The following is a 20,195-nucleotide window of genomic DNA, read 5'->3' on the forward strand; positions in this document are numbered from 1 at the left end:
CTAATTCATAGTCAAATTTTCCTGCTTTTCCACACTGGTCACAGATACAGTATATAAAGGGAAGCATAGCCAAATCTACCAGAGTTACAATCAGCCAAAATACTATTGATCTTTGTTTGCTTTGCTATTTGTAAGCCCGAGTTGCTTGTCTTGACTGGGCTAAAAACATTTGTGCCCAGTGGTGCTTGCCTGATAAGAAAGCAAAAACATAAGCAAAGGATTACTCATTATAACACTGATAATCAGGAAATCTTTGATAGGCTCAGAGTAGACAGGGACATTCTAAGGGTCTTAGTGGGCATGTTTAACCCCCCATAGGAGTACTGAAGGAATGCGTGGATTTCATATTGCTGTGGACACCAGAGTATGTACATCACTCATTATACTTACTATGGGACCTTTCAGAGACAGACTGGGGACATGTTAATCTCACAGGCTTCTGACTTGAGGATACGGAAGCAGATCCTGGATATACTCTTGGTGCATGTGGATCAGAACATCTATTTTATGGTATCTCAGGACTAAGCCAGGACTATGCATGCCTCTTATGGGCTGGCACATTTCCTTGAGGTACTTGTATAATAGATTGCACCCACGTTGCAATTAGGACCCCTCCTGGTCCTCATGGGGAAAGGAACCTCAACTGGAAGGGCTGCCATTCCATTAATTACCAGACAGTGTGTGATTCATGGGGATGTATCATCAACATCTCTGCCCAGAATTGTGGCAGTGCACAATTCCCATATTTGGTTCATTAGCACACTCTACCACCTCTTCTTGCATGGCAGGATGCCCAGTGGTCATCTTGTTGGTAAGTGGAAAATATTTTTGTATGGTATTTAATTAGTTATTCACATTAAAGTTTATTTCTATATACTAATTTCCCTGTTTTGTCTCTCCCCCTTCTTTTTTTTCGGGTAGTGCTGAATATCTGCTGGAACCATGGCTCATGACTCTAGTGAGAAATCTAAATGGAGCTGCAGAAGAGACATATAACACATCTCTGTCTTAGACCTGTTTTGTCATTAAGAGGTACTTTGGAGAGTGTGGCCTCCTGAACAACCACTTCAGATGGCTGGATGAGTCTGAGGGTGCCCTTAATTATGACCAGCTACTATGTGCAGGTTGTTTACTGCATGTTGCACTCCACATAACATGATTATACACTGGTCTGGCAGTGAAGTGACCCATGCACTCACTGCAGCTCCCATTATGAGTAATAATGACCAGCCAGCAGCAGTAGTAAGGGATCCCATGTAGCAATATCATGCACAGCATGCAGCTGTGCAGGTAAGGTGGCATTATCTAGTCCAGAATATGGACCAAGACATTCAGGTTAATGTTCTTTTCTTATAAAAAAACAGCTGATGCATGCAGTGGTATCTGTGAGCTATACTGTGTGGTGCATGGTCTTCTGTCACTGTTCATCTGACACTCTTTTTCATCTGGAAATATGTTTTTTTATTACCTGTTTGAATAATATCGATCGTGTTGACATGCTTGACTGTTCACAGATTCTTGTTCAGTGATGTTGAAAGGCATCAAATAGAAAATAAGTCACATTTCAGCTTAAGTGATTATTTAATTAACCAAAAGTAAGAAATACTGACAACAATGAAATACTACATGAGGTAGCACACTGCAAATGTATATAATGCTTTCATTTATATATGCCATTTCTTCTTAATTTATTCTGTTGTACTGCACATCAGAGTAATTTTATAGTGTCAAGCACAATAAATTCTGACTTCAGAAACTCTTATTATTTGTGCAGTCAGGACAATGTAGTGGCAGCAGTGAAAGTTTACATAACAGGATACTCATTTTAATGTGTCATTTGCTCATGGTGTATTTTGCCTCATTCTCTTTTGTGAAATGTTTATTGGTGGTGTACCTACTAGTTTTACAGGGATGAAATGCATATATATGCAACTTTACCCCACCTAAACCCACAGTTCAACTAAACAGAAAGCTGTGTCAATGAAGCTAATTCACATTGGTTCAAGATCAAATGAGTCATACACATTTTTTATTGATAGGCCATGTGTTGATGCAACTGATTTGGAGGAGGGGCTACCATGAGAACTGTAAAGTGAGTTAGTCTGATGTTGTGACCTAACTGATGCAGGTGATTCTGCTGTCACTGAACTGACACTGCTTCATGACCATGATCGTGATCTTGGACTTGAGGTTCTGCTAGGTGTAGATGACCATTGACATGGCCTGTGTTAAATGTGTGTGAAATGTGCTGTGATTGTTCAGTTTGGCAACTGACATCACTGTCTTGAGAAGCAGTGGTAGTATCATGTGATTCCCCCATGTGTCCTGACAGCACCCTGTCCTCTGTCCCTTGCAAGATTGACAATAGCTTGACTCTGTTATGACCTAACTAGTGTATTAATGGAGGCAGTCACTGAAGCTTCATGTGCCACAATGTTACACATCAGTGTGACCATGGCATTATCCCTGCTCTCTTCCATTTAGAAGTATGAAGCTTGGTGTGCCACAATGCTACACATCAGTGTGACCATGGCATTAGCCCTGCTCTCTGCCATTTAGAAGTATGAAGCTTGGTGTGCCACAATGCTATACATCAATGTGACCATGGCATTATCCCTGGTCTCTGCCATTTAGAAGTATGAAGCTTGGTGTGCCACAATGCTACACATCAGTGTGACCGTGGCATTATCCCTGCTCTCTGTCATTTAGAAATATAAAGCTTGTGTGCCACAATGCTACACATCAGTGTGACCGTGGCATTATCCCTGCTCTCTGCCATTTAGAAGTATGAAGCTTGTGTGCAGCAATTCTACATATCAGTGTGACTGTGGCATTATCCCTGCTCTCTGCTATTTAGAAGTATGAAGCTTGTGTGCCACAATGCTACACATCAGTGTGACCATGGCATTATCCCTGCTCTCTGCCATTTAAAAGTATGAAGCTTGGTGTGCCACAATGCTACACATTAGTGTGACCATGGCATTAGTCCTGCTCTCTGCCATTTAGAAGTATGAAGCTTGGTGTGCCACAATGCTATACATCAATGTGACCATGGCATTATCCCTGGTCTCTGCCATTTAGAAGTATGAAGCTTGGTGTGCCACAATGCTACACATCAGTGTGACCATGGCATTATCCCTGCTCTCTGTCATTAGAAATATGAAGCTTGTGTGCCACAATGCTACACATCAGTGTGACCGTGGCATTATCCCTGCTCTCTGCCATTTAGAAGTATGAAGCTTGTGTGCAGCAATTCTACATATCAGTGTGACCGTGGCATTATCCCTGCTCTCTGCCATTTAGAAGTATGAAGCTTGTGTGCCACAATGCTACACATCAGTGTGACCATGGCATTAGTCCTGCTCTCTGCCATTTAGAAGTATGAAGTTTGGTGTGCCACAATGCTACACATCAATGTGACCATGGCATTATCCCTGGTCTCTGCCATTTAGAAGTATGAAGCTTGGTGTGCCACAATGCTACACATCAGTGGGACCGTGGCATTATCCCTGCTCTCTGTCATTTAGAAATATGAAGCTTGTGTGCCACAATGCTACACATCAGTGTGACAGTGGCATTATCCCTGCTCTCTGCCATTTAGAAGTATGAAGCTTGTGTGTAGCAATTCTACATATCAGTGTGACCGTGGCATTATCCCTGCTCTCTGTCATTTAGAAATATGAAACTTGGTGTGCCACAATGCTACACATCAGTGTGACTGTGGCATTATCCCTGCTCTCTGCCATTTAGAAGTATGAAGCTTGTGTGCCACAATGCTACACCTCAGTGTGACCATGGCATTATCCCTGCTGTCTGCCATTTAGATGTATGAAGTTTGGTGTGCCACAATGCTACACATCAGTGTGATCATGGCATTATCCCTGGTCTCTGCTATTTAGAAGTATGAAGCTTGGTGTGCCACAATGCTAAACATCAGTGTGACCATGCCATTATCTCTGCTCTCTGCCATTTAGAAATATGAAGCTTGTGTGCCACAATGCTACACATCATTGTGACCATGGCATTATCCCTGCTCTGTGCGATTTAGAAGTATGAAGCTTGGTGTGCCACAATGCTACACATCACTGTGACCGTGGCATTATCCCTGTTCTCTGCCATTTAGAAGTATGAAGCTTGATGTGCCACAATGCTACACATCAGTGTGACCGTGGCATTATCCCTGCTCTCTGCCATTTAGAAGTATGAAGCTTGTGTGCCACAATGCTACACATCAGTGTGACCGTGGCATTATCTCTGCTCTCTGCCACTTAGAAGTATGAAGCTTGGTGTACCACAATACTACACATCAGTGTGACCATGGCATTATCCCTGGTCTCTGCCATTTACAAGTAGCACTAGAAATCATCATGCACACACTGGATGACTCTGACTATTTCCATATAACTTATGCGGCAGTGATTTGAGCCCTAACAGTGTCACAGCACATTTCCTGTTGGGCAGCCAATATTTTATGTGTTTATATGATTGCTGTAAGAAATTCCTGCACATGGCTCCCCTTTATAAGGGGGTCACTGTGGACACAGTGACCTCTGAGTGTCTGCCGTCATACTGAAAGTGTTCTTCAGTGTTTGGAGATACTGCTATAGAGATGCAGAGGTGATCCTCCTGTACACCAGTGAGTGCTATGTCAAGTTATTCTTGACTTTAAGTTGCACTGTCACTTTCAGCAGGGTTAATAACATGCTGTGTGGGGTTAGGCCCTGCCACCAAACTTGGGGTAGGGTACGTCATACATATTTTTATGTTATCATCAGCAACAGCAACATCCATTCTGCTACTGACATCCTTCCCATGCACACTGACTTCATTTTCATTATCTGCAGATATACAACGCTTACCTGAAATAATGAATTATGATGCATTTAATTACATCATCACTTGTCAGCAGATACGTGTTGCAGCTGCTGCAGACATTGGTTAGATTCATTTTTCCTGTTGAACCATCTTCTTTATCATACTCATCTCCACAGATGGACAGAAGGTATTCATCTTTAAAGGAAAACACAAAGTAATCAATGCAAAAAGAGCAGCACCAAAGATATTTGAAGATAAATAGAGGCAAAGACATCTGGATATGGAAATTTTTAGAATGCAAAAAATAAGCAAATGAAGAGGAAAAGTAGAAAAGATTAGTAATGGAGACATTAAGGAAATAGAAACTGAAGCTATGGATTGCCTGTGAAGTGAAGGATTTAGTGTAGAAAATCTAACTCTGATAACATCACAGCAGGATTGAGCAATGCACCCCCAAATTAAGGAGAAATCAGTGGAGTTGGAAACATCTTACCAGTTGCCATATGAAGATACTTTGGAGCCTCCCGCAGGAAACCAGTACAAAAGCTCAGTTGGAGTTGCACAGCAAGGGAAGGAACATGAACCGTGGCAGTTATGGAGTGATGAGCCAGTGAGTTCCCATATGAAAGAGCAACAGATGACGCAAGATGAAACTGAAGAGAATGTGACACAGGAAGATGCTCTGGAAATTTCTGTAAAATAACCACAGGAAATGAAGAACAAAGGATGTGACCTCAGTTTAGAAGAAAATGAGCTAAGAGAAGTGTTGCTTGATTTAATAGAAATGGACAGTCATATCATAAGATCAATGAAAGAAATAGACTACAGAAAGTCAATAAAACCCCAAAAGTTAGAAGTTTAATAAAACAAATGAACGCAGTAATCAGGACTGTTTACAGAAATTATTTCAATATAGCAGAAGTAAACAGGGTATATTACTCTGCAGCTAAACTAATAACAGATAAAGTCTTACCACAAAAACATGGGGCATTAAGGTAAAGGAAGGGAAGAAATCAAATGCCATCATGGAAATATCGGGTAGAGAAAACTATAAAGCAATTAAGACAAGAAGTGTCACTGTTAGAAGAGTATAGAAGAGGGAACAGATCAACAAAAATACTCAGAAAGATAGATGTGATAAAAGCAATGCACAGTATCAGAACAGATCAGGATCCATCATGCTCTATCACAAATAATAAGCTAAAAATATCAGCAAAGGCAGAAAAACTTAGAAGACATGTAGCTAAATAAAAATGAAAAGTATAAAATAAGCAATTTATTGATGGCCCAAAAAAGTTTTATAGAGAACTGGGAAACAAGTGAAAAGGAATTGAAACACCACCAAAAAAAGAAGAAATAGAACTATCTATGAAGATCCTGTGGAATATAACAAAGATGCTGAATGGATAGAAGAAGTAAAACAAACTATAAGAAGTTCAAAGGTACATGATATAAAATGGGATGAAGTAACAGTCAGAGAGATTGAAACAAAGGTAAGAAAACCTGCAAATTGGAAAAACCCAGGCCCAGATGCAATACCTAACCTCTGGCTAAAAGTATTAACATCTTTACAAGAATATTTAGCCCTGAGTAAAAACTATTTATATGCATACCCTGAACAGACACCAACCTGGTTAACAACAGGATAAACAATGCTCCTACTAAGAGGGAACCTGCAAGCTATTCTAAGAATTATAGACCAATAACTTGCCTTCAAAAAAATAATATACTATACACTAGAACTGATGATGACAGAGTTTATAGTAATTTAGAAGAAAACTTAATCATGGCAATAGAACAACAGGGTAACAAAGGAAAGTCATATAGAACAAAGGATCATTTGTTGTTAAATAAAGTCATAGTGGAGAACTATAAAAAGGGGAAGAATCTAAGTATGGCATGGATAGACTACAAAAAAGCCTTTGACAGTAATTGATAAAAGAGTGCTTAAAAATGTATACGATACACCTTACATTGATTGATTACATTACAGCAACCATGAAGGAATGGCAAACCATTTTGCAGTTAAGCCATGTTAAGAGGCAAATTATTATTCCAGGGATAAAAATTCAAAGTGGGATTTTCCAGGCTGACTCTTTGTCACCGCTGCTGCTTTGTCTCGACATTAACCTATTGAACTGTCTACTTAAAAGATTAGGTCATGGCTACAATTTGGCTCCCAGAAAATAACAAAATGTAAAGACTTATCTTCTTTTTGTGGATGATTTAAAGCCGTATAATGCATCAGATGAGAAACTGAAGCACAACCGCAAGTGATAAAAACTTTTCAGATTATGTACGAATGTCATTTTGTCTTGATAAATGTGCAAAAGCAACCTTTAAAGCAGGAAAACTGCAGCACCAAGAAAACATCAGCCTGGGACAAGAATGTGATATAAAAGAATTTGAGCAAGAGGGAGTATATAAGTATTTGGGAATTGAAGGAAGGATGAACAATAAAACATGAACACATGCAAATAAAATAGTAAGGAATATTTTAGAAGACAAAAATTAATACTGACAACAGTGTTGACATCTAGAAACAAATTCCAGGCTAGAAACCAGTTTGCTCTTCCTGTCCTAACTTACAGTTTTGGAGAGACTGACTGGTCCCAAAAAGTGTTGGATCGGTTGTACAGGAAAACAAGAAGGATGCTTCATGCTTATCCAATGATATAAAAAAAACAGTGTATACTAAGACTATACTGTCCCCATTCTGAAGGAGGTATGGGCCTCCTTAAAATTCATTACACATACAGGTCTACAGTCGTAAGACTACATGCATATCTGCTGACCTCACAAGGCTCAAATGTAGTGAAAGTTTTAAAACATGAGGAGACTAAGTCTAAGATGACTTCCCTGCTTAGTTTAGCAGAAGCATATCAGTGTCAAGGGGGAATAGAAATCAAACTGGAAGTAGATAAAAATCAGGCAGCAACTGAATGTGCCAAAAGCAAAAGAATGAATTTAAAGTGAAGGATCAGATGAGAAGGAAAGAAATGTGGAAATGCGTAAATATGGTTGCAAGTATAGAAAACTCCTGGAACAACCTCATGTTGATCAGGATCAGATGCAGGAATGGTTAAGAAACAGTGAATTTAAACCAAAAGATGAAAGGTTAATATTGGCAGGCCAAGATAGTGGACTATGTACATGTAGTTTACAAAGTCCATTGAATATGTGTGAGAAATAGACAAATGTAGGTTTTTTAAACAGAATTGGAAACAGTCACACATCTTGTTGCTGGTTGTGACATACTAATGGCAGAAGGACTGTATACTGAAAGGCATAATAATGTGGCAAGACTGTTGCACTGGGGATTGTGCAAACATTATAATACTGAAGTAGCTGAAAAATACTGGAAACATGAGCAACAAAGCATCATAGAAAATGATGACGTTTATATCACATGGGATCACCAATACTGACAGTTCAAAAAATAGATGCAAGAAAACCAGATATGGTAGTCCATGAAAAGAAGAAAAAAGTAGCATTGATCAATGAAGTTGCTACACCCAGTGACTACAGTGTCTTATGAAGAAAGAGACACAAAGTTATAAAATAGCAGGTTTGTGACTACAGTGTCTTATGAAGAAAGAGATACAAAGTTATAAAATACCAGGTTTTGCAGGCAGAAACAAGAGCAATGTAGAAGAAGGATACCCAGACAATTCCAATAGCAGTAGGAATGACAAGTCTTATAAAAAATAATTTACAGTCATACATATGTTACCAATACATGTCAATCCATATGAATTGTGGAACGAGTCAATAGTGGGCACATTGCTGGTGGTGCGAAGAGCACTTCTTGCTAACATCAGTTCTTCTTCTTTCGGCTATTCCCGGTTAGGGGTCACCACAGCAGAACTCTGGTCTGCTAATGATTGGCAGTAGATTTTTACAGTGCCGAGGTGCCAACCCGACACCCAACCTTCAACGAAGGCACCCCCATTCATGCATATCTTTCGAAGGCCACTCGACTGCGGGGAGGACATGCAAACTCCACACAGAAGGTGCTCCAGCCGAGAATTGAATGAGAGAACCTCTTGCTGTGAGGCAACAATGCTACTGCTGCTCCACAGCGGCTCAAGATTTAAATAATACTAATTTCATGAACTTTAATCTTACTTTCACTTAGGAATGAGGTCCATTCCTTTCATGGTGTTAGAAACCCTAAAGACTTGGAAAAAATAAAAATACAGAAGGTATTCATCATCTGGCATTAACTAAATAAGATTCAGAGCACAACCCCCCCCAATAGTGGTACCAGAAATTGCATTCTGCCTGGCATTGTTTCTACCATGTGCTAATATATCAATTGCACTTTCTTGCACTGTGCCACTGCTTGCTTTCTGCCACCAGCTGCATTGATTTCAACAACTATGTGACTCCAGGTCTTGTTCCTCTCAGTTTATCTGGGCCTCCTTTACTAAAAAGAAGTTTCTCATATGTCCAAAGTGCTGCAATGAGGACAGGTATAAGCTAGCCTTTCTGCTCTTTGTTCCCTTATTATTCATCAGTACTACATGATAAAATAATAAGAGGAAACCCACACTAATGCAGGGAGGATATGCAGACTTTGAACTGAAGGTACCCCAGCTGGGAATCAAACTGGAAAACCTTTTGCTGTGAAGCGACAACATTAAAGCTGCACTACTGCACCACCTACCTCCTCACCTCCTTGTACTTCACACTGATTAGATCCAATATTGAAAACAACTTCTCCTTTGCAAATGTACCTTTCTAAGCATATCAATCATTTGGAAAGACCCCAGGGATTTATAACTAAAAAGATTATGGCGTTAAAATCATGAGCTACCAAGAAAGACTGCATACTTTAATCTCTTCCTTATAGGGCTATAAGTGATTCAGTAGTACACAATTCTTATAACTCCATAAATCAAACAATCCAGGTGACAATAAGGCCAGAGATCTAAATCTTCTCCAACAGATAAATAAGATGAGGTGGAGGGATAGATCTGTCATGCAGTGCATACCCGTTCTCCGGAATAAACATGCTCTCCAAGTTAAAGAGTGTGGAACACTGTCTGCCTTTAAATATGTACCTCCACAACAACAATCAGTGAAAGAAATCTTAGCCATTAAATAGTTAGGCATATCCACCCATGTATGAGTAACTGCCAATGGCTAAATGCCAATCTGTCACAAGACAAATGGAAAAGGTACTTAGGAGAACAAGGGAAACAAGATGGCTGCTCAATATCTGAGACAATTACCCATAGGTAGCCTTAAGTTCTCCAAAAAATGATAATTTCTGAACAATTAAGACTACGTGAACAATTTGCCAGCCATATAATGAAATCACAGTACACTAACATCATAAAAAAAACCCTTTCCTGTAACTAGTGTAGTCTAGATTCAGATTTGCTGTATCCAGGACTGTATGTAAGCTTCTGAGCTGCCCCAAGCTTTCTGTGTTGGAGGGAAGCCTTCTAGCTTATCAGTGGGAGTGGTAAGCACTAGGTAACCTATCTACCACATAAGGAGTGGTTCAGGCCCAGAAGTTGTAGATATTGGCCGTTTGGGCAGTTTTTCCATCTCTCTCAACTTTCTGATTTAAAAGCCCACATTTGCACTTGTTTCCCCCCTTTCCTGTAACTAGTTTAGTCCAACTACAGATTCTTAGTTTTAGCACTTGAATTTGCTTATTTGTGATCAGCACTTGTTCAGAACTTGTAAGCACTAAATAACCTATTAATTACTACAGCACTCAACCTTCCTCATTACCTAGAGGAAAACAGTTTTGGTACTTACTTTCCTCACTTGCTTAGAGAAAAACAGCTCTTGTACTCACTTTCCTCACTTATCTAGAGGAAATAGTTTTTTATTCAGGCATGTCCAAGGGTCAGCTCCCAGTGTTTTCTCCTGTCTATCTGATGAATCTGGGCATCTTGGGGCAATGTAGAAATTGCCTCGTGTACACAGACAACCCTCTCCTCCTACCACCCAACACTACAACCTGTAAGAGATGCACTTATCTAGCCAAACTGGAGGTAAAGCTCTCTCTAATCAAGACTGAACTTGACAGTCAAGAGGAAAAGGTAAACACTTGCACCACACCACACTCATCACATAGTCTCACTAAATCTACACCACCAAAATCCACACATAGAAACACAAAAACATTCATGGAGGCTTTCAATAATAATCTGCTCAAGCAACAGAGACCTCCAAAGCAGAAATGCAAGCAGCCTCCACCTCCTAACACAACCCAAATGACACATAGCCCACAGACTCAGTGTGCCACTCAACCACAGTCAATAAGGCAAAACAACATACAGTCAGGCACACTGATGTCCCACTCACCAGGCTAAACAAGGAGAAGGCTACTGTCAGCTGCCTGTTGGGTGCCAGGATTCGCCACATAACCCACGCACTCAGGTCACTCCACAACAGGTACAAATATGACTTTGTCATTGTCCATGTTGGTGTGAATGACCTGAGACATACCTCCCTGGACTACATGAAAAGAGACATGGAAGAGCTCTCCGATCTTGTAGCCCAGGCAGGTATGACCCTAGCCCTGAGTAGCATTCTGCAATCACCCAGAATGATGCTGCAGTACAAGGAAAAAATGATTGACTTCAACAATTGGCTAAGGTTCTGGTGCCATTCTAAAGGGATCCAGTATCTGTCTGCCTGGGATGACATGGTCGACAGACCACGATGCTTTGCTAGAGATGGCCTGCACCTGTCACCCCTGGGATTCCAGACACTGGCTAAGGTTCCTGCCACCCCTATAGTGCCTTTTTTAGGCAAGGTTCAAATGACAAATTCACCACCATAACAGGAACAGGCAAGCAAAAGCTGAGGGTGATGCTACTCAATGCTAGAAGTCTAAATCTCAAAATGCACTCACTAGAGGCACTCCTTAAAATGGAAAACATTGATATCTGTGCAGTGACTGAGACCTGGTTCAAGGCTCCAGAGAGCACCCCTGCACTACCAGGCTATAACTCATACCACACTTTTTGGCCATGTAACCTGGACCGGAACACCAAAGGCATAGGTGTGTCCATATTCATTAAGGATATCCACACCTCCAGGCTAGTTGCTCAGCAGAATGCAGCCGAGGTTATCCAAGTGCAACTAACTCTGGGCAAAACTGCAATCCAAATTGTAGCTTGCTACAGATCACCCACCATGCCCCAGGATTCCCACTCCTCTTTTCTTGATGTACTGGAAAATATTAGGGTTCAACCAAACACCCTAATAATGGGTGATTTCAACTACCCCACCATTAAATGGGAAAACTACTTATGTTACAGATCCCCCACCATGCCCCAGGATTCCCACTCCTCTTTTCTTGATGTACTTGAAAACATTAGGGTTCAACCAAACACCCTAATAATGGGCGATTTCAACTACCCCACCATTAACTGGGAAAACTACTCATGTACCAACTCCTTCATGCAACGCTTTCTGGAATTCATAAACTCCAATGCCCTGGATCAACTTATCCACACCCCCACCAGGGGCAACAATATCCTAGATCTAGTTATTACCAACATGAGTGACCAGTCTTCCACACCTGAAGTCAACGCCTCATTGGTCCGATCCAACCACAAGCTAATTACCCTAGATATCCACATCCTGCCCCCACCCCCCATTAAGGAAACCATGGTAAAAAATTTCTCCAAAGCCAACTTCATGCTTCTTAAGACAGAAGTGGTGAACTTCATGACACCCATGCAGATGGACAATACAGTTACAACTACTGAATCCTACACAATTGCACTTTATAAGCGCTTACATGAGTGCATGGATCGTGCTATCCCAAATAGAACCAAGACGCTATCCTCCAAAAAAAGGAAGCCAATCTGGTGGTCCACTGCCATAAACAAACTGTACAACAGAAGGAAGAAACTGTTGCAAAAGAGAGTAAAATTCCATGAGTGGAGGAGCTCCCTGGTCAGCCTCAGTAAGAAGCTGAAATCCCTGATAAAATCCTCCAAAGCTAGTTATGAAAACAAAATTGACACTGATTCTAAAGACAACCACAAAGCATTCTATAGCTATGTCAAGAATCTCAATGATAACACTCAGATCTGCTCTGAGTTACAGCACAATGGCACTAAATATACAGATCCAACTGATATTGCCAACATCCTGGCAGATAGGTTCAGTGCTAATTTTACCCCCTCTCACCCCCTAAGGAGCCCATCTCTATACCGGAAGAATGCAAAGTTCCTGTAATCATGGCTGCACAGGTAAAAACCACACTCTCCAAAGCCAAGAACACAGCATCCATGGGACCAGACAACAGCCCAGGCTGCGTTCTACATGAACTACAGAATGAACTGGCATCCCAGCTAAGTATCATATTCAATCATAGCCTCACCTCAGGCTTTGTGCCTGCTGAATGGCGCACAGCAATGGTTATCGCATTCCACAAGGGGCGAGCCACCATGGTCCCCGGGAACTACCACCCCATTAGCCTGACAAGCCTGGTCTGCAAGGCCATGGAATGTATCATCATGGAACTTATAAAAAAAGACATTGGTAATCTCCAGTCTCTGGACCCCACCTAGTTCAGGTTTGTTAAAGGCAGATCATGTCTCCTAAACCTGATAGACTTTTTTGAAGCAGTCACCAAAGCCGTAGATAAGGGTAAGGTGATTCACACAGCCTATCTAGATCTTGCCAAGGCTTTCAACACTATCCCCCACTCTGGAATTATAGATAAACTCACTAAACTAGGTATAAATCCCTGTGTCACAAGATGGGTTGCCAACTGGCTCACTGATGGAACCCACACTGTGAAAGTAGCAGACTCTAAATCTGACTTCAGACCAGTGACAAGTGTAGTACCACAGGGTTCAGTCCTGGGTTCTCTCCTGTTTGGTATCTACTTCTCTGAAGTACAGGCTAACACAGAAAGTCTTTGGCTAACAAAGTTCGCAGATGACTGCAAACTAGGAGCCATAATCGAAACTCCTAATGATGTGGACATCCTACAAAAGGGCCTCACTGAGACAGATGCCTGGTGTCAAAGCCATGGCCTCAAGCTCAATGCCAAAAAGTGCATTGTCATCCCCTTTGGTAAAAACTCTGTAGCCATGAACTACAACATAGGCGGTAGTATACTTAACACTGAAAGTGTGATAAGAGACCCTGGGACACAGGTGGACAGTAGTCTCTCCTTTGATAATCACATCGCCACAGTAGTCAGGAAATCCTTCTACATGGCACACCTCATCACAAAAGGTTTCTCATCCAGAAAAAAAGAGGTCATTGTTCCCTTCTACTCATCACTCATTAGAACATTATAGAGTACAATGCCCATTTTGGTATGTACCTCACAAGACATCTACAACAACTGGAAAGGCCGCAGAAATACCTCACAAAGAGGAATACTGGCCTCAAACAGATGCCCAATGCAGACCGTCTCAAAAAACTCCAGCTTTACTCTGTCGCATATGGCCTACTCAGAAGTGATCTCTGCCTAACATACAAAGTTATGTCAAACCCAGAGCTATTGGACATGCTCCACTAAAAAGAAATCCCAATCCCTCAGAGCTACATGCTCTAGGGACCTAAACCTTGTCACCACAATAAACAGAACATGCTGGAGGGATAGATTCCTGTCCCAGAGACTTCCCATACTCTGGAATAAACTGCCTATCTATCAAAAAACACCAGAACTAAGAGCAAAATCCAACCAAGAATAAAAAACACTTGGCACAACAGGACCTGGAAGCACGTAAACAAAGGCTTTCAAAATAAGCAGATGAAGAAATCAAACAGCTGCTAGGTCTCCAAAAAGATCCTTTAATATAACAAGGCAAAGTAAAAATCCACAATATCTTCCAAGCGCTTTCACTCGACCACTTGCGAGCTTTTTCCGTTTAGACGCTACTAGATACCCAGGTCTGAATGACACCCTCAACATTAGTAGTGTTCTGAAATTGAGGCAAGCCCGTTTATAACACAGTTTGGTACAACATGACATTTATTGTTTTACTCATTTTTGAATTTACAAAATCTTATAATAAGATATATGGAATGTCATGTTATATATTTGAAACTTAGGATAGAAATGTTTTACAATGCTATTCAGTAACTCCAGGTTTCAATTTAGAGTTTTGATTTTACCCCCGAGGGTAAAGGGGTTACTGCATTTATTTGTGATTATAAAAATATTTTGCAGAATTGTTTTTTGCCACATTTTAACAGTTTGATTTGATTTTATGTTTAATATGGTATCTAGTTACCAAGATTTTTAGAAAAGGAATTATTTTTAATGATAATAAGAATGCATTTTAGAATTTCCTTATATGGTGATTTTCCTGTTGGGAAAGGTTCACAGGAAGTCATCTGATGATTCTGGAAGTATTTAATGTGAATAAACTGCCTATCTATATCAAACAAAGCTCCTCATTAGTGCTCTTCAAGAAAAATCTTGATGATTGGATGGGAAATAGGAAATTCTCCCCGGGGATCACCTCTGTGGCTCTGCTCGACAGTGGCACAGGAAAATAATTTTCTTGGGTGGCAAAGCCAGGGTACCTTTTTGGCTGGGCTTGTATAGGCCCCAGGGCCGATAGTCTAGTACTTACCTATGAACCTATGAACCTATAAGAACCAAAAACTTACCAGCCAGTACATTAGCTTGCCTACTATCCTCCCTATGGGAACTAGCAGCAGGTTGTTAACAAAACCACTGTTATGTAGAAAAAAAAAAACATTCATTTTATGAACCTTAATCACCATCCATTATCACTATCTGCCCCCATTTAATATGCTTGTTTGAACATGATACTACTCAATGTGAAATAATACAAACAAATGCCATAGCAAGCACTATCCTGCACTGCAGTTTAGCTCCAGCTTCTCCAGAGTGATCTAACAGCACAGCACCTACTTACAAGTAAATACAATCCACCACAATATCCCAGTTAGATATCACTGTATTAATAACCAGCATACCAACCTAACTATGACATAAGAGTTTCACATTATCATAAGTGTTATTGCCGAGAACATAGCCACATTGAAATGTACTTCCACACCCAAGGTCTTCGGTCTTAAAAATTAGGACAGCATTAACATTAAAGTTATCCTCATTCAAATCCCAGAACAAGCAAAAAAGGGGGGTGGAGGCAGTATATAGAGGGGCATGGAAACATCTGGCATTGTAAACAAGGCAGTATCATCTGTGATTTAAGAGGGGCATGGAAACATCTGACATTATAAACATGGCAGTGTCATCTGTGATTTAAGAAGGGCATGAAAACATCTGGCATTATAAACATGGCAGTACCATCTGTGATTTAAGTGGGGCACATAAAGATCTGGCATTATAAACATGGCAGTGTCATCTGCTATTTAAGAGGGGCACAGAAACATCTGGCATTATAAACATGGCAGTGTCATCTCTGATTTAAGAGGGGCATGGAAACATTTAGCATTATAAACATGGCAGTGTCATCTGTGATTTAAGATGGGCATGGAAACATCTGGCATTATAAACATGGCAGTATCATCTGTGATTTAAGAGGGGCACGGAAACATCTGACATTATAAACATGGCAGTATCATCTGTGATTTAAGAGGGGCACACTAACATCTGGCATTATAAACATGGCAGTGTCATCTGTGATTTAAGGGGGGCACAGAAACATCAGGCATTATAAATATGGCAGTATCATCTGTGATTTAAGAGGGGCACGCTAACATCTGGCATTATAAACATGACAGTGTCATCTCTGATTTAAAAAGGGCATGGAAAATTCTGGCATTATAAACATGGCAGTGTCATCAGTGATTTAAGAGGGGCATGGAAACTTCGGACATTATAAACATGGCAGTATCATCTGTGATTTAAGAGGGGCAGGGAAACATCTGGCATTATAAACATGGCAGTGTCATCTGTGATTTAAAAGGGGCACAGAAACATCTTTCATTATAAACATGGCAGTATCATCTGTGATTTAAGAGGGGCACAGAAACATCTGTCATTATAAACATGGCAGTATAATCTGTGATTTAAGAGAGGCATGGAAATATCTGGCATTAAAAACATGGCAGTATCATCTGTGATTTAAGAGGGGTATAGAAACATCTGGCTTTATAAACATGGCAGTGTCATCTGTGATTTAAGAAGGGCACTGAAACATCTGGCATTATAAACATGGCAGTGCCATCTGTGATTTAAGAGTGGCACAAAAACATCTTGCATTATAAACATGGCAATATCATCTGTGATTTAAGAGTGGCACGGAATCATCTGGCATTATAAACATGGCAGTATCATCTCTGATTAAAGATGGGCACAGTAACATCCAGCATTTGTAAACATGGCAGTATTATCTGTGATTTAAGAGGAGTACGGAAACATCTGGCATTATAAACAAGCCAGTATCAGCTATGACTTAAGAGGGGCATGCAAACATCTGACATTATAAACATGGAAGTATCATCTGTGATTTAAGGGGGGCATGGAAACATCTGGCATTATAAACATGGCAGTACCATCTGTGATTTAAGAGGGGCATGGAAATATCTGGCATTAAAAACATGGCAGTATCATCTGTGATTTAAGAAGGGCATGGAAACATCTGGCTTTATAAACATGGCAGTGCCATCTGTGATTTAAGAAGGGCACGGAAACATCTGGCATTATAAACATGGCAGTGCCATCTGTGATTTAAGAGTGGCACAAAAACATCTTGTATTATAAACATGGCAGTATAATCTGTGATTTAATAGGGGCACAGAAACATCTGGCATTATAAACATGGCAGTGTCATCTCTGATTTAAGAGGGGCATGGAAACATCTGGCATTATAAACATGGCAGTATCATCTGTGATTTAAGAGGGGCACAGAAACATCTGGCATTATAAACATGGCAGTATCATCTGTGATTTAAGAGGGATACACTAGCATCTGGCATTATAAACATGGCAGTATCAACTGTGATTTAAGAGGGGCACGGAAACATCTGGCATTATAAACATGGCAGTATCATCTGTGATTTAAGAGGGGCATGGAAACTTCTGACATTATAAACATGGAAGCATCACCTGTGATTTAACAGGGCACGTAAAAATCTGGCATTAAAAACATGGCAGTGTCAAGTGTGATTTAAGAGGGGCACATAAACATCTGGCATTATAAATATGGCAGTATCATATGTAATTTAAGAGGGGCACGGAGGCATCTGGCATTATTAACATGGCAGTATCATCTGTGATTTAAGAGAGGCACTGAAACATCTGGCATTTTTAACATGGCAGTATCATCTGTGATCTAAGAGGGGCACGGAAACATCTGGCATTATAAACATGGCAGTGTCATCTGTGATTTAAGAGGGGCATGGAAACATCTGGCATTATAAACATAGCAGTATCATCTGTGATATAAGAGGGGCACGGAAACAGTTGGCATTATAAACATGGCAGTATTATCTGTTATTTAAGAGGGGCACGGAAACATCTGGCATTATAAACATGGCAGTATCATCTGTGATTTAAGAGGGGCACAGAAACATCTGGCATTATAAACATGGAAGTATCATCTGTGATTTAAGTGGGACATGGAAACCGCTGGCATTATAAACATGGCAGTCATCATCTGTGATTTAAGAGGGTCAAGGAAACAGCTGGCATTATAAACATGGCAGTATTATCTGTGATTTAAGAGAGGCACGGAAACAGTTGCCATTATAAACATGGCAGTATCATCTGTGATTTAAGAGGGTCATGGAAACTTCAGGTATTATAAACATGGAAGTATCATCTGTGATTTAAGGGGGGCACGGAAACATCTGGCATTATAAACATGGCAGTATCATCTGTGATTTAAGAGGGGCACAGAAACATCTGGCATTATTAACATGGCAGTATCATATGTGATTTAAGTAAGGCACTGAAACATCTGGCATTTTTAACATGGCAGTATCATCTGTGATTTAAGAGGGGCACAGAAACATCTGGCATTTTAAACATGGCAGTATCATCTGTGTTTAAGAGGGGCACGGAAACAGCTGACATTATAAACATGGCAGTATAATCTGTTATTTAAGAGAGGCACGGAAACATCTGGCATTATAAACATGGCAGCATCATCTGTGATTTAAGAGGGGCACGGAAACATCTGGCATTATAAACATGGAAGTATCATCTGTGATTTAAGTGTGGACCGGAAACTGCTGGCATTATAAACATGGCCATTATCGTCTGTCATTTAAGAGGGGCAAGGAAACAGCTGGCATTATAAACATGGCAGTATCATCTGTGATTTAAGAGAGGCACGGAAACATTTGACATTATAAACATGGCAGTATCATCTGTGATTTAAGAGGGGCTAGGACACATCTGGCATTATAAACATGGCAGTATCATCTGTGATTTAATAGGGACACAGTTACATCTGGCATTATAAATATGGCAGCATGATCTGTGATTTAAGAGAGGCACAGAAACATCTGGCATTATAAACATGGCAGCACCATCTGTGATTTAAGAGGGGCATGAAAACATCTGGCATTATAAACATGGAAATATCATCTGTGATTTAAGAAAGGCATGGAAACAGCTGGCATTATAAACATGGCAATATCATCTGTGATTTAAGAGGATCACGGAAACATCTGGCATTATAAACATGGCAGTATCATCTGTGAATTAAAAGGTACATGGTAACATCTGGCATTATAAACATAGCAGTATCATCTGTGATTAAAGAGGGGCACAGAAACATCTGGCATTATAAACATGGCAGTATCATCTGTGATTTAAGAGGGGCATGGAAACATCTGAGATTATGAACATGGCAGTGTCATCTGTGATTTAAGAGGGGCACAGAAACATCTGGCATTATTAACATGCCAGTATCATCTGTGATTTAAGAGGGGCATGGAAACATATGGCATTATAAACATGGCAGTATCATCTGTGATTTAAGTGGGGCATGGAAACATCTGGCATTATAAACATAGCAATATCATCTGTGATTTAAGAGGGTCACAGAAATATCTGGCATTATCAACATGGCAGTGTCATCTGTGATTTAAGAGGGGCATGGAAACATCTGGCATTATAAACATGGTAGTATCATCTGTGATTTAAGAGGGGCACGGAAACATCTGGCATTTTAAACATGGCAGTGTCATCTGTGATTTAAGAGGGGCATGGAAACATCTGGCATTATAAACATGGCAGTGTCATCTGTGATTTAAGAAGGGCACAGAAACATCTGGCATTATACACATGGTAATGTCATTTGTGATTTAAGAGGGGCATGGAAACATCTGGCATTATAAACATGGCAGTATCATCTGTGATTTAAAAGGGACATGCTAACATCTGGCATTATAAACATGGCAGTATCATCTGTGATTTAGGAGGGTTACGG

This window comes from Protopterus annectens, chromosome 11.part0 (assembly GCF_019279795.1).
Source record: "Protopterus annectens isolate FY-2018-M chromosome 11.part0, PAN1.0, whole genome shotgun sequence".
Classification (NCBI taxonomy): Eukaryota; Metazoa; Chordata; order Ceratodontiformes; family Protopteridae; genus Protopterus; species Protopterus annectens.